We start from the raw sequence: 25,198 nt of genomic DNA, 5'->3' as shown, positions 1-25,198 counted from the left end.
GATTCTCATTTAATAAGCAAATGAAATAAAACAAAAAGCGAGCAAACACTTTCTTCAAAAAAAATAGTGCTAAATAATTTTGAAATTACTATTTCCTAACCCTGTTCTCACAATGGCTGAGGCATGTCTCAAAATACGTTAAAATTATTCAAACTCACATTGCCACTAGTTTGCAGTAAAGCCAAGGATCCCATGCTGGAGTTCCAACAATAACAACAACAAAAAAAGCAAGTAACGACTATAGCCACAATGGTCATGTTTGGATGCTCTCCGGGGGGCAAGTAATAGCCTACGTTTTGCACACCTGATTTTATTTAATTTTTGAGCTGGCGATATGGGATGGCCTTTTCAAAGATCATAAATGAAGATCGGATTTAGGAAAGTGAAGATCATAGAACGAGCTCTTGATAGAGACAGGATTCGAACGCACATTGGTCTGAATTTAACACGGGAGTGCCTGCCTATCATGCGGCCCCTCCTCCCTGGGGACCTGACTTGGGTGCACAAATCTTAAGCCGTGAGACAGCTACTCCAGCGCAGAGGGGAGCAGCATGGACCAACAAGTTTCCTTTAATCCGGGTGTTTATTAAGCGATATCAGAGTATACGATCCTTTAAGAACAAACACTGGTTGGTCAAATCTCCCAGTGAATATAAAGGAATAAATGGACGTGCAGTTCCAGGCGATGGGCACGAAAAGATTTCAAGAAAAGGAAGGGCCTCTGTGACCTGGACCCATCCGAGAAAACATCACAGGCACAGCGGCCTTTGGGTTCACTCAGGCTCTGCAATTACTGAGTCCCTGCTGCATTCCAGGCTGTGTTGCAATCAGGACTACAACCGTGAATAAACCGGAGTGGGCGCTGAAAAGAGAGGTAGGAGACGGTGTGAGAAAAAGAATGTATCTATATGTTTGACAGGGTCACTCTGCTGCACGGCAGAAAGCGACACAGCAGTGTAAATCCGCTATACTCTAATAAGAAAAGAGGGGGGCAGGGGGAGACAGCCATTGGAGAGGAAGAGTGCTCCAGATGTGCGGAAAAAGCAGAAGAGACACTGGGTTCCGAACGACACGCCGTATTCTGGGATTATGAGAAGTCACGTGAAGAAGCAGAAAACCAGGCGGGATAAATAGGATATGGTGAAAGGACCATCTTGAAATTCAGGCAGAGGGATTTGATAGGATTGGCAACTGACGGCTCTTGAGATGAGTGTTTTTAGGGAGAATTTCTTGGTGACATTAAACCACATGGACACAGAACCAGAGCCGGGTTAGTTACGAAGTGCATCCTAATGTGAGGTGATGCGTTGGGGACAGTGGGAACTGAAAGGAAAGGGTAGATGCCAGAGATGTTAAATAGGAAGGAATGAGACGTCAAGTTGTGTTACTACCAAAGGGAAAATCTACCTAGGTGCCTGAAATAATGAAGCAGCCCAAGAGTCCAGTTTATCCTAGCAATGAAGACAGGATCGGCAATATTTCCAAGCCAATAGACCGACCTGGAAGCACGCCGTGGGGCAGAGGAATGGGCCCATGGCAAGGAAGACCGCTAGCCTTGGCCCAGCAGTAAAGAATATAAGAAAGCTTAGAAGTGTAGACACTGGCTGTAGTGACCTTATTTTCAGACTGAAAAGAAGATTCTTGTCTCCTGATGCTTCATTAATACATTTACACAAAAACCTACAAAAAGGTGAAAAACTAAATCATATTAATTAAATATTTGTTAATCATTTGTGTTATTTTTATTATTATATGTTCATTTAATTTGCCATAAAATTTACATGAAACCTGATATGTACATCTTTCTAAATTTTAAACAAAGCTTTTGTTTCCTGCTTTTAGAAAAAACATACTACTCCTTCAAAACACTGGTGCATATCACATATTTATATGTAATCACCTGATTTCAAAAAGGCAATTCAAAGTACTGGTGACTGCTTTATAAACAGTCACAATTATTGATAGCTATTGAAACAAAATTTTAATTACATATATTTCAAAAGTCAAGAGAGAGAATTTTCAAAGGAGGGTGTGTATAGATTTGTTGCATACATAAGACTGATTACTGTACAGAACTTAAAATGGTGGCTTTTAAAAATACACTGTATGCACAAAAATCAACTAAAAATGGATTAAAGTCTTAAACATAGACCTGAAACTATGAAACTCTTGGAAGAAAACGGAAGGGGAAAACCTTCATGACATTGGTCTTGGCAGTGATTTCGTAAATATTACAACAAAACACAGGCAATAAAAGCAAATACAGACAAGTGAGACTGCATCAAACTAAAAACCTTTAGCACAGAGAAGAAAACAATCAACAGAGTGAAAATTCTTGCAAACAATATGAAAATACCTGCAAACAATATCTCTGAAAAGAGGTTAATACCCAAAATATACAAGGAACTCCTAAAATTCAACAGCCAAAACAAAACAAAACTAATGCTTAATTAAATGTGCTCAAGGACTTGAATAGATATTTCTCCGGAGAAGATATGAAGTGGCCAAAAGACGTAAGAAAAAGTATGAAAAAGTGGTCACAATCATTAATTATCAGAAAAAATAAAAAAGCAGCCAAAACCACAGTGAGATATCACTTTACACCTGTTAGGATGGTCATTTTATATATATTACCAAAAAAACAACAAAAAACAAAACAAACAAAAACTAGTGTTGGCGAGCTGTAGAAAAATACACTCCCTGGTGGCGGGAGTGTAAATTGGTGCAGCCACTATGGAAAACAGTATGGCGGTTCCTCAAAGAATTAAGAAATAGAACTACCAAATGATCTTGCAATCCATTTGGGAGTTTTTAATCTGAAATAATTAAAATCAGAGTCTCAAGCACATATCTGCACTCATGTTTACGTTATAGCATTATTCACGATAGCAAAGATGTGGAGGAAAACAGTTAAGTGGATAAAGACAATATATAACTGAGTATTTGCTTTATAAGGGAAGGAAATCCTACAATATTCGACAATATGGATGAACCTCGAGGACATTATGCTAAGTGACATAAGCCAGTCACAGAAGAACAAATATCGCATGATTCCACTTATTTGAGTTATCTGAAATAATCAAACTCACAGAAGCAGAAAATAGAATGATGGTTGCCAGGGGCTGGGGGCAAGAGAAAGAGGGGCATAAAGTTTCAGTTAAGCAAGATGAAAAGTTCTAGAGATCCGCCACACAGCATTGTGCCCAGAGTTGACCATACTGTACTGCACACTTAAACATTTTGTTAAGAGGGTAGATCTCATGTAATGTATTCTCGCCACAATAATGTTAAGAAGAATGCATTGCAGAGTGTTTTATTTTAGACTGGCAGCTGATTCTTTTCTATAATTTCCTCAAGCAGTATTTAAAGCATCAAAAGTATTTATCATAAACCAGAAAAAAAAAAAAGCAATTACTGGTCAGCTTTTCATCACCTTCTTATCACTGTTATTGCATATTATTGAATTATGTTACCGGTGCTACAGGAGTGTGCAACGCTCTCCCTACACTTGGCTGCTAAATGAATCCTGTCAAGCTTAATACATGTGATGGGCAACATCTGGACTGGCCCATACGCATTGACTAGTTATCGACAGCTTCACGGGCGCGGGGCGCTGAAGCTGCACCATCACAGGAGGGAACGAAGTGTGCGGGGCAGTAAGCAAGAGGCATCTGCCGTTTGTATCCAGTTGCTCAAGCCTCTCCTCGATCGTTACTCAAGCAAACATTCAGTATTAAATTGACACAAACAATAATATTTACCACCACTTACTACCGCTTATGTAAAACACAATAATTATCTTCACATTCGACCCACGACCCACGTGGTAACTGAAGACCAGAATGATGGAGAGGCCAACTGAGATGGAATTAATACCACATCCTTGGTTTCCCGTGCAAGTACTAACCAGGGCCGACCCTCTTCACCTCCAAGCTCAGATGAGATCGAAATGAGGGTGTTCAGGGTGGTATGGCCAAGAGGGGAAAGGGGAGGAGGATAAATTAGGAGATTGGGATTAACCCCCACACACTACTATTTATAAAGCAGATAACCAACAAAGACCCACTGTATAGCACAGGAACCATACTCAATATTTTGTGATAGGACTCTCAAAAAGAATATATATATATGTATGTATATAGATGAATCACTGTGCTGTACACTTGAAACCACCACAATATTATAAATCTACCATATTTCAATAAAATAGGGTAACACTTGAGAGCATAAATTTCATTGGTTATTAAGGCCAATTAATTTAATTATCTTCATAAAAATGAGTGGCAATGATAGTCAACATTTCAATTTAACCCCTGTATTTAAAAGAAAAAATGTATTTAGGGCCTGGGGAAGCCGTTGCAGACTAAGCTGCACAGTGAAAGACCAGACATTTTTGTTAGAGACTGTCACTTACAAGACCATTTTTATTTTCCTATTGGAAATCTTTAAGTATATGGAGACGTTCGTGTTGTAGCTGGGAATAATAATCATTTAGTTAGTAATGCATTGTGACCACAAAGCAAATGTACTTTTAAAAAAATCATCAGCTTCTTGGAACATACAGAGAAAAGGAAGTTGCAGAAAAAAATTAGGAGTTAAAAAAAAAGAAAAAAGAAAAAAACAGCACACCCTAGGGCAGTAGAAAAACCTGAACAGGATCATTGAATCAATCCTTGGGTGCATCTTACTGATGGATTTAGATGATTGCTCTGTGTCATTTTTGAATTATTTAAGAGATGGATTTAAGAATCCTAACTAAAAGCATTTAATGCAGCACCAACAGTCTAGATTTATGACAAGAGTACTTTTTTCTGTCTACCTTAAATAATATTATTTAAAATTGAGAATCTCAATAGATTTTAAAGCCAAAGAGAACCTTCTGCGTAACCATACCCACCGTGACACTATGTATCTTCTGTTATTGTATCTTTTATTTTGATGATTGTGTTCCTATAACTTATATCATGTGGTGTAGGTTTTATGCAATGGTTTGCATATGCAGCAGACACTATTTTAATTTCTAAGTGCTTCTTCTGAATTTGGAAAGAAAACGTCATTGTCTCCCAGCTTTAGCGTTCCCTATCAGCTCTGTACAGGGAGAAATTCTGTACTCAGAAAGTAAACCTACTGTGCAAGCGTTTAGCAAATACTCTAAACTAGATAATGCAAACAGGCTGGGTTTTTAACACCAGTCCACATCAATCTGAGCTAATTGTTTTAAACACTGTAAATATTCATTTGATACCTTTACCATAGAATAAACAATTTCTTACCACTCTCATATACTTCTGAGATTTCCAGAATACCATAAGGATTTATTTACTTCCTGTCAAACAACAGGGGTCCTTAATCCTGTCAACAGATTATGGAGCTGTTTTCTCTTTGAGAGGAAGGAGTGGGCAGGGCCCCTAGTCCGGGTGCTGGCGTCGTCTGTGAAATGCTGCCATCTATGGGAGAGCAGTGGGCATTACATACAAGGCTCTGCAGAAACCGCACGGCTGGCTGGCCCACTGCTCGCCCACGCTGTTAGTTCAGTACGTGAAGCCGTTCTTGGTCAAGAAACAGGAATAAACATTATAGCCCTGGCTAGAAAATAAATTTTGAAAACTCGGGCTGGCAAAGCTCGCGACCACAGCCAATCTTTGGAGAAAAAAGTCTGAGTTCTCCTGCGGTTACTGTGCTGTAGCTTGGATCCAAATGTGCTTCTCCAGGCTTTTCTTCCACAAGCATCCATGTCCACATCTGTACTGTCGTCTAAGGGGCTGTAATGGCATTAGAACAACATCACCTTGCAGACCGATATGTTAATTACTTGATTAAACTTGTTTTTAAAAAAACTGCCCACGCTGAATAATAAAGTAAACCAAACCCCAACCTTCCAGTATATTATTGAGGCTCATGAGAAATGCAGCCTATTTCTACTCAAAACACTGCAAAGAAACACTCATTTGACAGTTTCTCCCGCTTCTCATTCCTTTAAAGCCCGTACAATAACGCCATGAAGAACCTCTTAACTGCAACGGTAAATTGAAAGGCCTTTGTGTATTTCCTGAAAACACTTGGCTGAGCACTTTGAACAATAAAGTCATTTCATGCCCCCTTCAGTCCTAAGAAACAGGTATTTTCATCACTGTCTCTGTTTCAAGAAAGGATAAACAGTAGCTTAGAGAGGTGGCGTCCCTTCGCTTAGGCTTTACGGATAAGTAAGAAGCAGACCCAGGATTTGAACACAATCCCTTTCGTCTGTATGGGTAGCCTCGCTCTGGTGCCTTCCTGGGGTCAAGGAACAGTGACCTCCAGCTTGTTGGTCTTTGGATTTTGTTTTCATTTTGTATCTCCATGGCTTTCGGAAAATCATTTAACTTTCTTTGGTCTCAGTTTTCTCATTGTTACCGCAGTAAGTTTACCATACATATTTCTAGTTTTTAAACTTTTTTTTTTTTTTAATTAGACTTGATTTACTGGAGTTCTCATCGTGACACAGTGGTTAACGAATCCAACTAGGAACGATGAGTTTGGGTTCAATCCCTGGCCTTGCTCAGTGGGTTAAGGATCCGATGTTGCCGTCAGCTGTGGTGTAGGTTGCAGATACGGTTCGGATCCCGCGTTGCTGTGGCTGTGGCATTAGACCCCTAGCCTGTGAACCTCCATATGCCACGGAGTGGCCTTAGAAAAGGCAAAAAGACAAAAAGAAAAAAAATTAGAGTTGATTTACAGTGTTATGTCAATTTCTGCTGTACAGAAAAGTGACCCAGTCATATATATATATATATACCTTTTCTTATCTTCCATCATGGTCTATCCCAAGAGACTGGATAAAGTTCCCTGTGCTGTGGAGTAGGACTTCATTGCTTATACAATAGGATACTACTCAGCCATTTTAAAAAAATCCAAATAATGTCATTTACAGCAACATGGATGTACCTAGAGATTATCATACTAAGTGAAGTCAGTCAGAAAGAGAAAAACAAATACCATGTGATACCACTTATATGTGGAATCTAAAATATGGCCCAAATGAACCAATTTAGAGTACAGATTTCAAGGTTCCTTTCCAACTCTAAATCATAGTTCAGCTTTCTTGCTGCAGGAAAGGAGTTGCAGATTGTCATTTGGAGAACTCTGAAAGTTCTTAAGTTCAGCTCTCTCATTTTAAACATGAAGGAGCAAAGCTTGTTGGGGGCGGCGGGGGGGGGATCAAATATCTGAGAGGCACTGTCCTTGGAAGAGTTACATCCTAGGCAGCAGCACCTTTCAGGGGCTCTATTTCAGTTTGCTCCAGGCTCTCTGGCGCTTACCTGGCCAGCTGAGTGAAGAAATAGAGAAAAAAGAGGAAGCCTTGGAGGCCTTCAGCAGGCAAGATGGTAAGATGGTAGTGGTTACTCATTTGATGTAGACGAGGAAGGAGTCTCTAGACTTATAAGCCATTCTTAGGAATAAGGCTTGGCATCCAGAAGCTAAACCTCAGATGGGATAACAAGTTTACCAGGGGCATAAGCAAGCCCCTCCAAACTACTGCACTGATAGTGAAAGAATATTACTTTTCCACCATGGTTTATCCATCTTTCCCACAACATGACTTAGTATAGCGGCTTTGTTGTTAGTAGAGCTTGGAAAATACTTGTGAGAAGAATGATTTAGAAACTATTCATTTCTGTCTAGGAATGGAAAGCTCTGAAGAACATTGCTTCCAGCCTAATAAGGAGAAAAGGCTAGATTATTTACAGTATCATAACTTTTCTTGAATTCATTAAAGAGCTGATTCCTCAAGGCAACCAAGTAATAACCCGAACTCGAAGATGCACACACCCATGCAAGGACAGACAGGACACATGAACTGTCTCACCTCAGTTGGAACATGAGAGAAAGAGGTGGCCACTGTAGCAGTGAGTACAAAAGGAATAAGTAAAACTTTTCATGAATCCTTAAAGGGCAAGAGTGGACCGATGTGTTGGTTTGGAGTAGCTAAGGGCCTAAGGCACACGGGAAGTTTGCACTTACTTGCAAGATTTTTTTCCCAAAGGCATCTACCAGATGCTCCGGAGAAAGGTGAGAACTGAGCAGGAAGCCAGAAAAATCTCTTCTAGGTAACACGAACAACACACGTGATTGGCATAAGCCCTGCCCGCTTCTCTGGATAGTTCCTACAAAGCAGATGCCTTAAGCCATGAGGGAGGAGTGGGAGAAAATGCAGTCAGACTCCTGGGAAGGGGAAGGGAACCCTTAGACTCAGGCAAGAGTCCACTGTTTAAGGAAAGGGTTGGACCCTGTACCCCCAGAGAGAGGAGACGCAAAGAGTCAACAGTTTGGTTGAAAGACAAAATCTGAATATCCACCAATAGGAGATTAAGAAATACGGTTTAATCCCTTATGGATTATTACTATTTTTTATTTTAAAAATGTTAGTCTACACCTGAAACCAATATAATGTTAAATGTCAATTATATCTAATAAAAAAGTTTAAAAATGGCAGTCAATAGGCAGTATATTTTAAACACTTGTGATTCAATAAGAATGGAAAAGTTTGACAAAAATCTATAGTATTAGGTCAGTATTTAAGAACATGCATAAAAAGGCAAAGACTGAAAGGAGGTAAGCTTGACTAATAATGGCTTTTAGGCTTTCCAGCAAATTTCTGTTCATGTTTTGCTGAACTTGAATATGAATTTCTAATATTTCTGTCACATGCCTGCTTTTCAATGAAAAAAAAAACAGAACTAAAATTAATTTCAAAAACCATGAAAAAGTATACATTTCAGCCCCAGTATTTCGGATATCCTTTTTCTTAATTTGGTGACTGTGACACCACGGCTGCCTCCTATATTTTTTTTCTACTTCTCTGATCACTCGCCCTCATATTCCCCACTTGGTAAATCCCACCATCACAACTGAATCTCAGCTATTACTCCTCAGACTTCCACCTTCTACCTACATTCACCTCCCTCCTTATGGCTTTAAACATTTACATAACAATGACTACAACATTCACATATTGGGCTCAGACCTCTCCCCTCACTCCATGCTTTTATATTCAGCTGTACATTCTCACATCTACTCGAATCCCTGAAAGACACCTTGAACTTACCAAAGAAAACTGAAATGTTGATCTCTTCTCTTCCACCATCAAAAATCTGCATCTTTTATGGTCATCCCCATTCTCCCATTTTCTCAAGCAACGTATGTGTATGTAACAATGTATGTGTATGTAACAACGTATGTGTATGTAACAACGTATGTGTATGTAACAACATATGTCTTGAATTTTCATGGTAACACTAACCTAGTGTTTCAAAAACAAAGTAACTTAAAAATCAGGTGATATCTAAGAAATAAGCATGTAGTTATGAAGGCGCTGAATTTCTCCAACGTGGCCACACGACAATAGAAGTCTAACTCACATTGTACAGATGTTTATAGGAAAGACAAAAATGCTTTTCAGAAAAAGGTCTCTTATTTTAAATGCTCGGTGCCAAGGCTTTTCAGAGTCTTCCTTGGGGTGGGGGGCTAGAGGGTAAATGGCGGCCTTGGAGGCAACCGGATGCCCCTCAAAAGGACATCCCTTTTTGGTGCCACTTATTTTCACTCATGTATTGATTTAACAATTCCTGGAGCACCTCGACTCTATAAGGTATGGTTTCTCAACAGTGAAGAGACAAGGATGGACAAGACAGTCAGAGGCCTTGCCTTCACAGAGCTTACCTTTTAGGAAGAGAGCAATGCTCAAGGAAAAATCAATATAAATTATTTTACACAGTGAAAAAGCTGCAAAGAGGGTACTATAGAGATTTCACTGAGGAGGGACACTTTGAGAAGAGACCTGAATATTAGAGTAAACATTTTTTAAAAAATTTTTTTCGCAAACTGTCAAATTCACCTGCATGGCCTAAGTTGTGGCTGCCCAGTTGGTTTGGTATTGATAATGGAAATATTCAGGTAGGAGCTTTCTCGATCTTAAATTTGCTGCTGACAACATGATTATGCAAACTAATTTTCCATTTTGATGTGGGGTCCATCTGAGCTGTGTTGGCTCAGATGATACTGCTGAGCTCCCGTGACCATTTTATTGGAAGATGTGGATGTAACTCAGATTGTTTCATTCAGCTTACGAGTAGTTTTTTCATTTCATTTCATGTGGAAGAAACATTAGTCAATCAAGCTCAGAGCACTGTGATAGTATTTCATAAGTTGCAAAAACAAAAAGAGGCTGTTTTTTTTTCCAGCATGTTTGATAAAGCATATATTTAGGAATTCCAAAGTCAGAATATTAGGCAACTAAGTTAGACTTTTTGAATTAAATGTCTAAACAGTATGCATTCCATAGTCTATTTAAATAACAGAGAAGGAAAGGATAGCTTCAACTCCAAAGGAAGAAAATCTAGAGAAAAAGTGTAAAAAGTATAATTGAAAAGTCTGAAAATACACATCTATTTATCTGTTATCTATCTGTCTCTCTACCTACCTACCTACCTATCTACCTATCCCCATAGATGCAAGACACTTAAGTATGTACACTCATAATGTTTGTAGCATATTCATTCATTTATTTACTTATTAGGCATTTACTCTATTCATGCTATGCTATTATAGACAATTGAGATGTATCAGTGAATGAAACAAACCTTGCTGTCATGACGCTTACGTTTGAGCAGGAAGAAACAGGAATCAATAGGCATAATAAACAAATACAGTGTTTAGCCTATCAGGTGAGAACTGTGATGGAAACAGGAAAAGTTGAACAGAAAAGGAAATCAGAAGGACCGAAATAAATGAAGAGGGTGTATTTTCAAACAGGACGGAGCGGGCAGTGAAAGATATCTCAGTATATGAGTTATGCCTCTAAAACTATAGAATGTGTTGCAATCGTCTGTGCTGTGGATGTGCATTTATATGTAATATGTCCCAGCTTAGCATACATAATACGTATCTTCTCCAGCATTTCTATTAAAAACTATCTTCTCTAAGCCCTTCAATGTTTTCTCTAATCTCCTTCACATTTTCAGTAAATAAAACATTCCTGATAGTCACTTGAAAACATCCCATATGAACTTCTTATAGGTAAATGGAATAAAATGTACATAAGTAAATATATGTTAAATTCTTCCCCAAACACGGCCTTTGTTGCTTAGTTTTAAAGGATAAGGCCATTTTTCCACACGTAAATGGGAAAGGCCTGGTGATGGGCTCTACGTACCTGCCTTTGGAATTCAGATGTTACAAACCTGCTCCTAGAGACAGTAGTCAAAGTGGCTGCCTGCCAGGCAGGAGAGACTTGGAACCATTTTCAAAGCCATTTTATTGGACTCCCCTTTCCCTCACTGCCTCTGTCTATAACATAAAGATAAAGGGTAGAAAGGCAGAACTACGGCATCAAGCTGTTACAGTAAATCTATAAGATACATGACTAAAAAGTGGTTTTGCTAAGATTAAGTCACATAAATTCATATTTTTGTCTTTGGTTTGAGGTTTTTAATCTTGGAGTTTACTACTCGTCACAGGCTCCTTTATGTTGGGTAACTGTTGTTTGTGTTGATATAACACACGCTGACACCAAATATCAATTCTAGGTAAATCCAATTAAGCCCAGAAGCAAAACAGCTGAATTAGCAGTCCTTGCATAAATGATTTTTCTTCCGTTTACTTTGTTTGTTGTAAATGAGCCTTTTAATTTTTAAAAATGGGGGCTATCGGGGCCCATTTTCCTTATTAATATCAGAAGCCCAAATTGAATTTCTTAAAAATAAGGGTTGAAGAGTCTCTTTTATGTTACTAGTATGAATGTTATAATTAAAGCTGCAAATGAATATGCCTATAGCACATATGGACTCCCTGTCTGTGAAAGAGGGTTATCAGAAGCATTTTTGAAGTGGTATCCCAATAAAGAATTTCTCCATAAGGACTAAGAAGCTATGTTATTTTCGCTGATTTAGGGTTCTTTGCTTTCCTTCTCTATCCAGAAAAATAAAGCCAATAAGAAAATATTAAAAATTTAACTAGTTAGGTATTCAAGATAATGGATATGTTGCCATTAAATCAAAGACCAACATTGAGAGCTCCATCTCTTTTATTAAGAGAGTAAGATATTTTGTCTCTTTCATTAAGAGCCATAAATAGGTATCTCATTACTTTCGTAAATACTTTGATGAAAGTTTTTATTATTGTGATATCCTTAACTGCCTGATAAAGATATGTATGTGGTGTGTAAAAAAGAAAGATGCAAATTACATTTTCGGCTCATTGTGCTTCCTAATTAACCTTAAAATATTAGGTTATTAATTTTGGAATAAATCAGAAAACAATCTGGAAAAAGTGCAACCACACATAGATCCATTTGACATTTAGTAGTAAGTTTGTTATTATTTTGTTAAATAGAAAAAAATTATAATTAAAATCTAGTTAAGTTGAATCTTCAACTGATAATATTCTAGAAATCATTTAAATTTTTTTTTTTATTCCACCAGAGGAGGAGGAGAATTAAAACTTGCTTTAAAAGTTTTCAGGAATGAGGTATAATCAACCAACCATCCCCTACCACAAGTTAGATTATGTTAATCTTGACAGCTGTTCCCCCTACCACCAGCCTATAATTGGGGATCTCTCTTTTTTTTTTTTTTTTTTTTTTTTGCTTTTCTTGATAGAAAGTCTCACATTGGTAGCTAAGGCAGAGATTTAAAAATCAGTATTTTCATGCCAAACAGTAAATTTTTTTAGTGCTTTGCATAGTTTTCAAATATACTCTATTCTCAAACACTTTCCAAGATAAAAGACACTTTTACAGGGAGAGAGTGATTATTTAAATTGGCAAAAGTTAGAAATTTCCAGCTGAGTCACATTAAAACATTTTTACAATTGCCTCAAAGGTAGAAAATTTCACCATTGCTTTGACTATAGTAATCTGTCTTTATTGGACAGAAATGACCAGTTTTCCCTGAAAAATATGTTAAAGCGTATACATAAATAGTTTTGGTCAATCCATAGGCTTTATGAAATAGCTTCTACACACTTCTACAAGTTGTCTAATGGTGATTTGCTTTATAATTATTATTCCTTTTTTTAAAGTTCTTCTGGTAATTTAATAGTTAAAACACTAAATCTTGAATTATACTATTTAAAAAAATATGTTATAAATAGTATGCCCTCTGAACAAATGTAATTATCCTTTTTAATGATGCACTGAGTTGCAGGAAACTTTCACATGAAACCAAATATATGACAATACTTACGACAAGATAGCAACTTTCACCTGGAGCTGAAATTTATATAACAAGAGAGTCAAATGGAAATGCAAGAAACAAAAATAAAATATTAAAAATTAAGAATCTCTCTTATAGGTTTTGCCAATAAGTTGGAGATAGCAAAGGAAAGACTCAGTGAATATAAAAATAGGTCAGTAAAAAAATATCCAAATTGACATAAAAAAGAAAAAATAGAAATAGAAAAAGTGAAATAAAAATATAATCATAAGTGTGACATGAAAATATAGTTTGCCCAAGTGCTGTGGGACAATAGCAAGCGTCTAAATTGCCAGTAATTCAAACTGGAGTTTCATAATCAGAGGAGTAAAAATGCAGGACTAATTTTTCTGGTTTCAGCTCTAGCAAATAGAAAGTTTGGAAGTCATTATTCCTGCCCTTACAAGAAAAGCCTAGAATAACTTAAAAATCACCAACTTTTCTTAGATTGATCAGAGAATTAAAGACGAAGAGAAAACTGCCATTCTAAAATCAAGAAAGACAGGTGAAGCAGGAGCATGCCAGCCAAGATAAGCTTACCTGGAAGAGAAACTGCTGGGGTTACAAACAGGTGGACAAAGTTACACAGTCATTTTTACACATTGTTGGGGACTGAGTTTGGATTTATTTGAGAATGAGGAACTCCTGGGGGCTACAGTTTTAGGGAGTCCTAAACTCTTTTGTGTCTTGGACCTCTAGGAACCCCACCAAATCCTCACATTAAAAAGCCAAGAAAAACATTCTCATGGCTTTGGCAGGAGGAGGAAAGGTAAACTTTGTGAAATATGCCCAGACTGTTCTCCATAACAAAGATCTACCTGCCAGGGAAAACATCCTTATCTGGGCCATATTCCATATGGCGGAAAGGCAGTTCTTCTTCCTTCCTGTCTTACCTAAGGGAAGGATAACTAAGGGAGAAATGAATGACGGTCACAACCCAGGGACACAGATTCCCTAAAAGACTGAGTTCTGGTCACACCTTTCCACCATGCCAACAGAGCTTCGGTAAAATAGCAATATTTTGCAGTGGGAAGAACTGTAAGATTTGAGTCTGAGTGCTTAGAGCTTTTCCAATGCCACAGGAATGACAATAACAGGATGCTAGAGGACTCTGAAGCAATCGTTAAACAAAGCCCAACTCCTAGCCAGATTAACATAAAAACTCACACAAAAGTGCTGTTTTTCCTCTGTTCCTATCACTTGATGGAGTATTTCTGACTTTAAAATAAGATTACCAGCCATGTTAAAGGCAAGAAAAAAGCATGTTTAAGAGACAAGACAAGCATCAGAACCAGACCCAGATTTTGACACCTATTTTGAAATTATCAGACAAGGAATTCTAAATAACTATGATTCGTATATTAAGGTTGCTAACGGGAAAAGTGGTCAACATACATAAGCAGATGGGTAATGTAGTCAGAAACAGTAAATTATGAGAATCAGAAGAAATTGCTAGAAACCAAAACCACTGTGAAAGAAGACCTGCCTTCTATGGGCTCCTCAGCAGACTGGATATGGATGCGAAAAGAACCATTGAGCTTGAAGACAGGTCAATAGAAACTTCACAAACTGAAATACAAAGAAGAAATAAAATGAAAAAAAAAAGAACATAAAAGACAAAAATAGGGGAAATTTTTTAAAGATATAATGTGTGTATAATTTGAATACCAGAAAGAGAGGAAAGATAGAAAAGTGGAAAAAAATATTTACAGAAATAATGGCTAAGAATTGTCCAGCATTACTTACAGACACCAATGCACAGATCCAGGAAAATTGAAGAGCTGCCTGCAGGCTAAATACCAAAAAACTACACGTAGACATATCATTTTCAAATTATAAAGAACAAAAAACAAAAAGAAAATTTTGAAAGAAGCCAAGGGTAAGTGGAGGGGAACACATTACCTATAGAGAACAAGTTAAACAACAACAAAAAACACAACACACTTCTTGGAAACCATACAAGCAAGAGACTGGAGTGCAATATTTAAGATGTTAAAAACAAAAACGGAGTTCCTGTTGTGGCAGGTTCAGAACTCAACTAGTATCCATGAGGATGAAGGTTCAATCCCTAACCTCACTCAGTGGGTTAAGGATCCAGCATTGCCCTGAGCTGTGTTATAGGTTGCAGGTAAGGCTTGGATCTGGCATTGCTCTGGTGTAGGCTGGCAACTGCAGCCCCAATTCGATCCCTCCTGGGAATCCACTGTAGGGTGGGAGTGGCCCAAAAAAAGAAAGAAAGGAAAGAAGAACAAAAGAAAGAAAAGAGGAGTTCCCGTCATGGCTCAGTAGTTAACAAATCCAACTAGGAACCAGGAGGTTGCAGGTTCGATCCCTGGCCTTGCTCAGTGGGTTAAGGATCTGGCATTGCTGTGAGCTGTGGTGTAGGCCAGCAGCTACAGCTCCGATTAGACCCCTAGCCTGGGAACCTCCATATGTCGCAGATGCAACCCTAGAAAAGACAAAATAATAATAATAATAATCAAACTGACAAGCTTTTGTAAAGTAAAGTAAACCAAAAAGAAAACAAAAAGACAACTTACAGAATGGGAGAAAATTATTTCAAATGATGCATCTGACAAGGGCTTAATGTCTAAAATATACAAACAACTTATACAACTAAACAGCAGAAAAGCCAACCACCCAATGGAAAAATGGGCAAGGAAGATATACAGATGGCCAACAAGCACATGAAAAAATGCTCAACATCCCTGATTATTAGAGAAATGCAAATCAAAACTACCGTGAGATACTACCTCACACAAGTCAGAATGGCCATCATTAATAAGTCCACAAATAACAAATGCTGGAGAGGGTGTGGAGAAAAGGGAACCCTTCTGCACTATTGATGAGAATGTAAGCTGGTACAGCCACTATGGAGAACAGTCTGGAGGTACCTTAGGAAACTATACATAGAACTACCATATGATCCAGCAATCCCACTCTTGGGCATATATCTGGTCAAAACTCTACTTTAAAAAGACACATGCACCTGCATGTTCATTGCAGCACTATTCACAGTAGCCAAGATATGGAAACAACCTGAATGTCCATCCACAGATGATTGGATCAGGAAGATGTAGTATATATACGCAATGGAATACTACTCAGCCATAAAAAAGAACGACATAATGCCATTTGCAGCAGCATGGATGGAACTAGAGACTCTCATCCTGAGTGAAGTAAGTCAGAATGAGAAAGACAAATACCATATGATATCACTTATAACTGGAATCTAATATATGGCACAAAGGAACCTTTCCACAGAAAAGAGAATCATGGACTTGGAGAATAGACTTGTGTTTGCCAAGGGGGAAGGGGAGGGAGTGGGAGGGACTGAGAGCTTGGGGTAAATAGATGCAGAATGTTGCCTTCGGGGTGGATTGGCAATGGGATCCTGCTAAGTAGCACTGGGAACTCTGTCTAGTCACTTATGATGCAACACATAATGTGAGAAAAAAGAATGTATACATGTATGTGTAACTGGGTCACCATGCTATACAGTAGAAAAAAAAATATATATATATATATGATACCAAAAATAAAAAGCAGTGGAGGAGAATGAATAAATGAAGATAAATTAAAATATTTTTTATTCTTACTTGATATAAAAGGTAACTGTTTAAAGTAGTAACACTACAATGCATTGGGTGATGATAGTAAATGGATATTGAGGAACCAGGTGATGCTGAAAACCTATGTGTAATTTTTCAGCCCTGACCATAGTCAGTCACAGAGGCTTTCCCTAGCAGGCCAGTTAGGGGGAAGCTGCCCTCCCCACACTAGACTTGATGCACAGCCAGCCAGTGCCTGGCAGTCTCTGAAGGGAGTTACAGCCAAGGACTCAGGTCCCTCTCCCTGGTGATGCTTTTGTGTATTTGCTTTCCTAGCCCTGGGGCTTTCATTCTTAGGTCTTTATCTCAGAGACCTGGGGCAAAGATCCTCTTCAGGCACCTTTACTGAGGCCTCGTTATGGGGGGAGGAATGAGAAAGCTTGAAATTTTCCCTACTCTGACCCAATATGTTTACACTCCTACCCCTTGCCCCCAACCCCAGGTCCATAAAACTGCCAGAGCCCTGTGTCCAAGGCTCCCTGTCTGAGGGACTACAGTTCATGTGTTAAATTGAGAATATGCAGATTCTCTTGGGGACCATGGAGGCACAAGCCCCCTATACATGGGGTTGGCAGGTGGCTCCCTCAGCATCTGAGCTCCCACTTTGGGGAAGTGTACACCTCAGAGCAGCTTCGATTAAAGCTGCAGTTTTAATACACACAAAGGAAGCAAAGTCCCAAGATTTATTGCTTAGAGATCCCAGAAAAGGAGGGTGCGTGCAATGGGCCAAGGGAAGGGCAGTCCTCCATCCCAGGTCACGAGCAGGTGGGAGACAGAGAACAGGGTAGCAAGCAGTTATTACTTATAAGGTGGTTGGGGTGGAGGTCGCTGACTTTTCATGGGGTCAAGTCTAAGGGGATTTTTAAAAGTTTTATTGAAGTATAGTTGATTTACAATGTAGTGGTGATTTCTGCTGTCCACCAAGTGATTCACTTATGCTTTAAAAGGTGACCCAGGAAAGGCAAAGCCATATAGGAACTTGTGGTAAGAATCTTAAGCCCTGGTCCTTATCTAAATGTCCAGACTCTGGATGTGAGCAGGGCTGTCGCGCTGTAAAATGTTCAGGCAGCAGCTCTCAGTGGCTGCCTTGTCATCGCACCCCCTCGACAGTGAGATGAACCTAATATCTATGCACTACCTGTCCAGTGTTTTCAGTCCCATGGGGACAAATAGAACAGGGGGTGTTGGAGTTTTCTCCAGCTTTAGCCTCTTGATTATACCATCTCAAGTAAGGTGTTAAAGGCTTAGCTCATTTATCTTTAGCTCGTTGCTTTAATTGACTGCTCCAACATCTGGCATCTCAGCTTTCTCCCAGTTCAGTTGAGCTCTGGATGGATGGAAAGGATGGATGTACAATGAATGACACAAATGTCATAAAGCAAAACAGAAATGAATGAAGAACTCTTTGCTGCAAGGTATCTTTACTGCCTAAATCGATCCATGAGGCCAGTAACATCGTCATAGCAAAACAAAGATACCGCAAGAAAGAAAAACTACAAATCAGTTTCTTCCATGAACATAGATGCAAAAAGATCAACAAATAGTAACAGAGGAAATCCAGCTGCATGTAAAAAGGATGGTACACCTTGACCAAGTAGGATTTATCCCAGGAACAGAAAGTTGGACTAATACCAATAATCAATTAATGTAATGCACCATAGTAATAGAATAAAAAGCAAATCTGCATAGTGACCAGAATTCATTCAGAAAAATAATTTGACAGAATCCAAAAGCTTTTCATAAGAAAAAAATCAATAAAATGAGAGTAGGTAGCATCATCTTTAACCAGATAAAGGGCATCTATGCATACTTACAGCTAACATCACACTGAATTATGAAAGAGCGGCCACTTTCCTCTTAAGATCAGAAACAGCAATAAATGTGGTACATCACACTGATAGAATGAAAGATAAAAAAATCATATGATTATCTAACAAATGCAGAAAAGACTGACAAAATTCAACATCCCTTCATGAAAAAAAAAATCAACAAACTAAGTGAGAGAGAACATATTTCAACATAATCAAGTCCCTATGTGACAGTCCCACAGATAACATCAGACTCAGTGGTGATAGTTTGAAATCTTTTCCTCTAACATCTGGAAGAAGAAAAGTGTGACCACTTTCACCACTCTTATTCACCATAACACTGGAAGTCCTACTCAGATCAATCAGGTAAGCTAAGTATGAAATTTCCATATGACTCAGAAATTCTTCTTCTGGGTATTTATCCAAGAGAAAGGAAAGCATATGTCTTCACAAAAACATGTATGTGAATAGTCAAAGCATCATTATTCGTTACAACGAGAATTTGGAAACAACCCAAATGATCCATCAACTGGCAGATAAACAAACTGGGATATATCCATAACATGAAATGCTATTCCAAAATGAAAGATAGTACTATATTAACATATGTAAAAACTTGGTCGAATTTCACAAACATGATGCTAAGTGAATGAGGTCAGCCATAAAAGGCTACATGTAATTACATCGGCATGAAATTCTAGAAAAGGCAAAACTGTATAGTGAGAAGACAGGTCCTCAGTTGGGTCAAGAATGCAAAAGGGGGACCAAGTGCGCAGGAGCAGAAGGAAACTTTGTAGGATGAGGGAACTGTGCTATCTTCCTGACTGTGAAAGTGGTTAAGTTGTCCAAATTAACAAAACTCGATGTACCGAAAGTGTACATCAAAATATACACTTACTATTGTTGAAGTTAATATATGTAAACAATGCATTCATTTAAACAAATAAATTAAACATAAAACATGTAACCTTTCGCATACATATGTCCCCACGTAGAAGGCATTTGTTTTCTATGTGATGTAGTAGCAGATGCTCTAATTGATGAGACACATCTCTCTGTCACTGTGTGGTAATGCTCAGAGCACCACATAGTCTCTTAATGCTTAGACCTAATGTCGGCAAACAAAGCAAACCCTATCAGTTGTTCCTCCTTCTCATACTTATTTAACTCGTATTCCCAAATTAAGAAGTCCACGGCCAAGGTGTTCATGGTTTTAAAAGCTTATCAGACACAACCTAGAATAGATTTACAAGGAGATCCTGCTGAATAGCATTGAGAACTATGTCTAGATACTCATGTTGCAACAGAAGAAAGGGTGGGGGAAAAAACTGTAATTGCAATGTATACATCTAAGGATAACCTGACCCCCTTGCTGTACAGTGGGAAAATAAAATTAAAAAAAAATAAAAAAATAAAAAAATAAACAGCAGTAGCCAGTGTAATTGATGCCTTGGCAAGAGAATGCGACAGTCTTTGTAAAGAATGCAAATATTAAATGATAGATCTCTCAGCCAAACCATTTGATCTCATAATCTACTACTGGTAAGAAGATGTGTGTGCAACTACCTATATATTGTAGTGTATAATATACAGGCTAATACAATCAAGATATGGGAAGATTAATGAAGTCTGAATTTTAATTGGCCTAGAAGTGTTGGTGGGATTTAGCCTAGACAAGGAAGGTCGTCCTAGATAAAGGAGACATTGTGAGAAAATCCCGAAGGTTTCCTGGACAGTGTTTGCCTATAGGATGATGTTTTGCTTGGTTTGGGTGAAGCAGAGAAGTAGAAAATGCGTAAGTATGGGAAGATGGCCTAAAACCTAAAAATAGGCAGAACTGGTTGTTAGGGTCAGAACTTTCAATCTTTTGATGTAGGCAATGACACCATGAAGCTTTGGGAGAAGGGTGAATTGCAGCAAAAAATAAACAAACCAAAAAGAAAGAAAGAAAGAAATTAGAGTCAGAAGACTTGACGATTGAAGAGTTACCAAATTAGAGTCTGAAGTCTTGACATTTGAAGAGTTACCATGGAAACGAGCAGTTTGGCAACTAATTAAAGAGACATTTCAGAGATAAAACCAACAGGTCTTGACTGCTGATTAAAAGTAAGGGTGGCGACTGGGAGGAAGTTAGTGGGTGACACGGTCATTCCTGATCTAGGTGAGAACGAGCGGTGACAAAAGTGTCCCAAGGAGAAGACAAAAAGGGAGGGACTAGTACTGAGTTCAGTTACAGCTGTGCTGAAGTTGACATGTTTGGAAGCACCGTGCGATTTTAAAATGCTTTAGCAATGAGACCCTGCTGTGTAGCACTGGAAACCATGTCTAGTCCTAAGGGACTATGTGTAGTCACTTCTGATGGAGCATGATAATGTGTGAAAATAGAATGTGTACGTGTGTGTGTAACTGGGTCACCAGGCTGTGCAGTAGAAAAAAAAATTGTATTGGGGAAATAACTATTAAAAAAATAATAATAAAAATAAATTTAAAAATAAATAAATAAAAAATAAAATAAAATGCTTTCTTAGATCTTCAAGTAGAGTCAGGCTGGAAATATGTATTCATAAACCAGGTGTGTATCAGTGGTAGTTGACTCTGTCAGTGGATTACATGCTTGCCGTTTGCCAAATGAGAAGAAAAAAGGAAAAATGGTGGAGTGTAGAGACAGATCTGATCAAAGGAAGATCTAAAGAAAGAGCCTTAAGTGTTCAGAGCTAAAGGGAATCCCCACAGTAAATAATGTTACGGAAGCAAGAGAAATGCTTTGTGAAAGAAGTCCTGGTTCATGGGTGCGACAAAAAGTAGGAAGTGACTGGAAGAAAGACAATTAATTTATCAATTAGGACATCTTTGGTCTGATTAAAGAGATAAAGTATACACAAAAGAAAAATTAAATAGCAAGATAAGAAATGAATTTTTTAATTACTTTTCTCATATGATCCTATAGAGTTGTAGCTCCTAGCTTTACACCCAGCCCTGACCTCAGCAAGTTCCTATTAAAATAACAATGTAGTGCATACTTTATAGAGTGGTAATTTTAGTCATTATCTTATTCTAGGAACAACACCAAGATTAATAATATCATGAACTTAACAAAATATGAGATACAGTACTTTTAGTTACTTTGCCAATTGATTAGACATTCACTGTGATTAACGATGAGTGATTAAAGATTTTCCTTTAGCAGAAATTACAGACATTTGTAAAAACTTACAAACCCAAAAGTTTTCTCTATGTACCCTTTCAAAATTAGATTTTCTCCTTTATATGAGAGGAATGCTAACATCCTTAAATTTTCTTAAAGGCTTGAATCGGATCTGTTTTCAAGTATGTGCACCCTATGGGCTTGTTAAAAAAAAAAAAAAAAAAAAAAAAAGATATCTTCCAGAAAGGAAAAATGCTATGGAAAACACTTCCAGAGAGATAATGTAGGGAGAAATGTTCCCACAAGATCCAATGGGCACCCCCTCATTTCGCTCTCTGATACCCCTCTTTGCAGGGCAATGATATTTATTCTTCTGAATTTGTAAATAAAGCCGTCGCATTAGATCCTATAATTATATCGCCCATTAATTAAATTTACAAAGCCTTGTGTCTTTATTTCTATGTTAAAATTTAAAAGCACTTTTGAACTTATACCACTTCATTTATGTGCTTGCTATTCATCTTCAAAAGGTAAGATTTTTAGTGATTATATTTGCACTGTTAATTTTTTGTATCTAAAGCAATCATAAATTACTTTCATACATAAATATAACAAATGCTATTAAAATATAAAACTTAAATATAACAAACATGTCAGTTTTTAATTAAAAACACTAGAAACTTTTTAATGAGAATTCTAATTCATTGAAGCTGTACTCAGCAGTTTATTAATCAAAGAAAACATTGAAGGAATAAATATAGTACTTTAACATCTCAACATAGTAAGAACTGAGAATGGCATTTGCCTCTCCTTGTTGCCACAAAATAAAAAGGAAGAAGAGAGAAAGGAAGGAGAAGCAGAGAGAGGGAGAGAAAGATAAAAAGAAAAAACAGACTGAGAAAGAGATGAGGGGGAAAAGGAAATATAGTAGAAAGAAAGAAAAAAAAACTTTGAAAATAATTGTTTCGAGAATAAAAACTGTAGAAATGCATAATATAAACATGAATCAGAATGGTGACTGCAAATGGAAAAGAAATTGCAGTGAATCTCTAAGTGATGAAAACGGTATGAATGGAAGAGGAGTCACGACATAGAGTGGGCTGTGTCAGAAGATGAGCTAGCATGCCAAGGAGCCTGGGAATGTCCAGTCTTGAAACCAAGCACGAGAAGTCAGAAGGGACACAAGGAGAAAGTCCAAGGTCTGCTGAAGAAAGACTGGCCCTCTCTGTCCAACCACAGCATCCTCCTCCCCATTCACCTACCCTGGTGTGCAGAATACAAGAAGAATGAAGTTTGCCCTCATACAAAAAAGGAGAGGACTCTTCTGGGAAGCTGTTGAATGAATTAAACATCATCACTGTGGCAGTTCGTGGGGGTGGTGGTCATATTTACCACCAGTGCCCCATCTGCTCACCAAGAAAAAGCCAACCACTGGCCAAATGCTGCCTGTGTTTATAGAGATCCCATTCAGCTCTCTTACTGCCTCCGTTTAAAACATGAATGGTAAATCAGGGATGCTGTCCTGTAGCAAGAAAGAGAATGGCCAAAATACATGGAAAAACTTACCAAAAATTAAACAAGGTCATTTAGAAAAATAAAGTTTTAAACACAACAATGAGTATGATTAGGGTAAGTCAAGAAAATGTTTCATTCATGAATAAAAGCAGGCTGCTATAGAAAAGAAACAAGAAAAAAACAAGAACTTTTTTGAAAATAAAATATTAAGGATAACATAAAGCGTTGAATGCAAGGACTGCAAAATAAAATGGAGAGAATCCCCAGAATGGAATGCAACAGACGAAGAAAGACATCTGGAGAGAAAAGATGAGCCATAGGAAAGGCCAGTATCTGAACAATGAGTCCAGAGATACAGAATGAAAAAAATAGAGAACAAAATTATCAAAGAAATAATAGCCAAAAAAAAAGATTTTCAGAGTCAATAGTAAGCAGAATCCATCAAAATCCACTGGAATTTTTTCACGTCTGGGCATGTTGGCCTCAGACCCTGATGGAAGAACCCCCACCCCGACCGTCTTGCCCACAATAACTATAAAACCTGGACAAGAAGGAACTACTTGAAGATAATAGAGAGTGAAGAGAGCAGATACATTCTGGCAGAAAATCCGTGCTTTCCCGGAGGAGGAAGGCAGAAACTTGTACAAATAATTACCGTCTTTGAGGAGCTATGTTTAGTCCTTTGGGCGCAGCAATGACACGGAACGCACGTGGGAAATCCCCACATCTTTCCGGCTGGGGAACGAGAACGATTAAACCTGAACACTAGGAACATTGAAGAGTGTAGGGAAAATACCAGAAGGGAAAGAGCTGGAGCCAGAATCCCCAAACTCTGTCCTACCTCGCTGACTCATGTCTGAATTATGCTTGCATGGAACAGAATCCCAACAGCTCCAAACAAAGAAAAAAAAACCTCTGATCTTGTTGCTATTCTGCAAGTTGCTATCCTGAATATACTTAACATAAGCAGGCAGATTTGGGTGCAGTGGAAGCTTGCTTGGGAGTCGGATGAGGAAGTTGTTAGTTTCTCTGTACTTTTTCCTTGAGGCTAAGAACACAAAACACACAGTTGCAGAGGGAATATCCATGCAAATTCTCTATTCTTCCTGGTCTCCTGAACAAGAAAAAAGAAGCCAGGAAACATGAATTCTGAAGAGGGGGATGAATCCTGATAGGGAAAGAGTGAGAGGAAGGGTCCCTCAAACAGTTTAATCCCAGATGTGAAAACTATGTTCTAAGACAAAAGAAGAGAATACTTATCACAGAAAAATAACAGAATCCAGTATTCACTTAACTTAGCATTAATATGTATGATGCAATCCAATATTGCCCAACATGTGAAGAGCTAAGAAAACAGAACACATTCCAAAGAGATAAGATCATTTGAGTCCAATCAGATATTGCAGCAAAAACTTAAAAGCAGCTACTAAAAGCCAGTATGGAGGTTTCTCAAACAAGTAAAAATAGAACTACCATATAATCCAGCAGATTTGGTCCTGAGTATGTATCTGAAAGAAACACAAACACTAATTTGAAGAGATATATGCACCCCAGTGCTTCTGGCAGCATGATTTACAACTGCCAAGGTATGGGATCACCCTAAGTTGTGTCCATCAGCAGGTGAATGGACAAAGAAGCTGGTGCCCTCACACAATGGAATACTCTCAGCCATAAAAAATAAATGAAATCTTGCCATTGGCAGCAACTTGGATGGATTTGGAGAGCATTTGCTACGTGAGATAAGTCAGACCGAGAAAGACAAATGCTTTATGATCTCACTTATATGTGAAGTCTAAAAAATACAACAAACTAGTGAATAAAACAGAAAAGAAGCAGACTCACGGATATAGAGAACAAACTAATGGTTACCAGTGGGGGAGGGGGGAATAA

At 38.1% G+C, this 25,198-nt stretch overlaps 2 long non-coding RNA genes across 5 annotated transcripts in view; one reads left to right on the top strand and one right to left on the bottom strand.

Moving 5' to 3' along the window:
• LOC102167185 (uncharacterized) overlaps positions 1-25,198 on the top strand; it is a 367,702-nt gene that overhangs the window by 220,139 nt on the left and 122,365 nt on the right. The gene's annotated exons all lie outside the window — the stretch shown is intronic.
• Positions 1,720-24,272, bottom strand: LOC146401168 (uncharacterized). 3 transcript variants are annotated; one of them, XR_014809574.1, is made up of 3 exons: positions 23,964-24,272; positions 18,655-18,734; positions 1,720-5,762 (listed from the first exon to the last, which is right to left on the bottom strand). It is a non-coding gene; the product is annotated as an uncharacterized LOC146401168 (long non-coding RNA). The 3 variants fall into 3 exon arrangements; XR_014809575.1 differs by lacking the exon at positions 1,720-5,762 and adding an exon at positions 17,510-18,167 and having other exon boundaries at positions 23,964-24,110; XR_014809576.1 differs by lacking the exon at positions 18,655-18,734 and having other exon boundaries at positions 23,964-24,177.

The sequence above is a fragment of the Sus scrofa genome, chromosome 7, assembly GCF_054392235.1.
Source record: "Sus scrofa isolate SSC_HxYL_T2T_F1_AM1 chromosome 7, Sscrofa_HxYL_maternal_Yorkshire_Landrace_v2.0, whole genome shotgun sequence".
NCBI lineage: Eukaryota > Metazoa > Chordata > Mammalia > Artiodactyla > Suidae > Sus > Sus scrofa.
The sequence above is the reverse complement of the archived record's forward strand: the minus strand, read 5'-3'. Positions and strand labels throughout refer to the sequence as shown.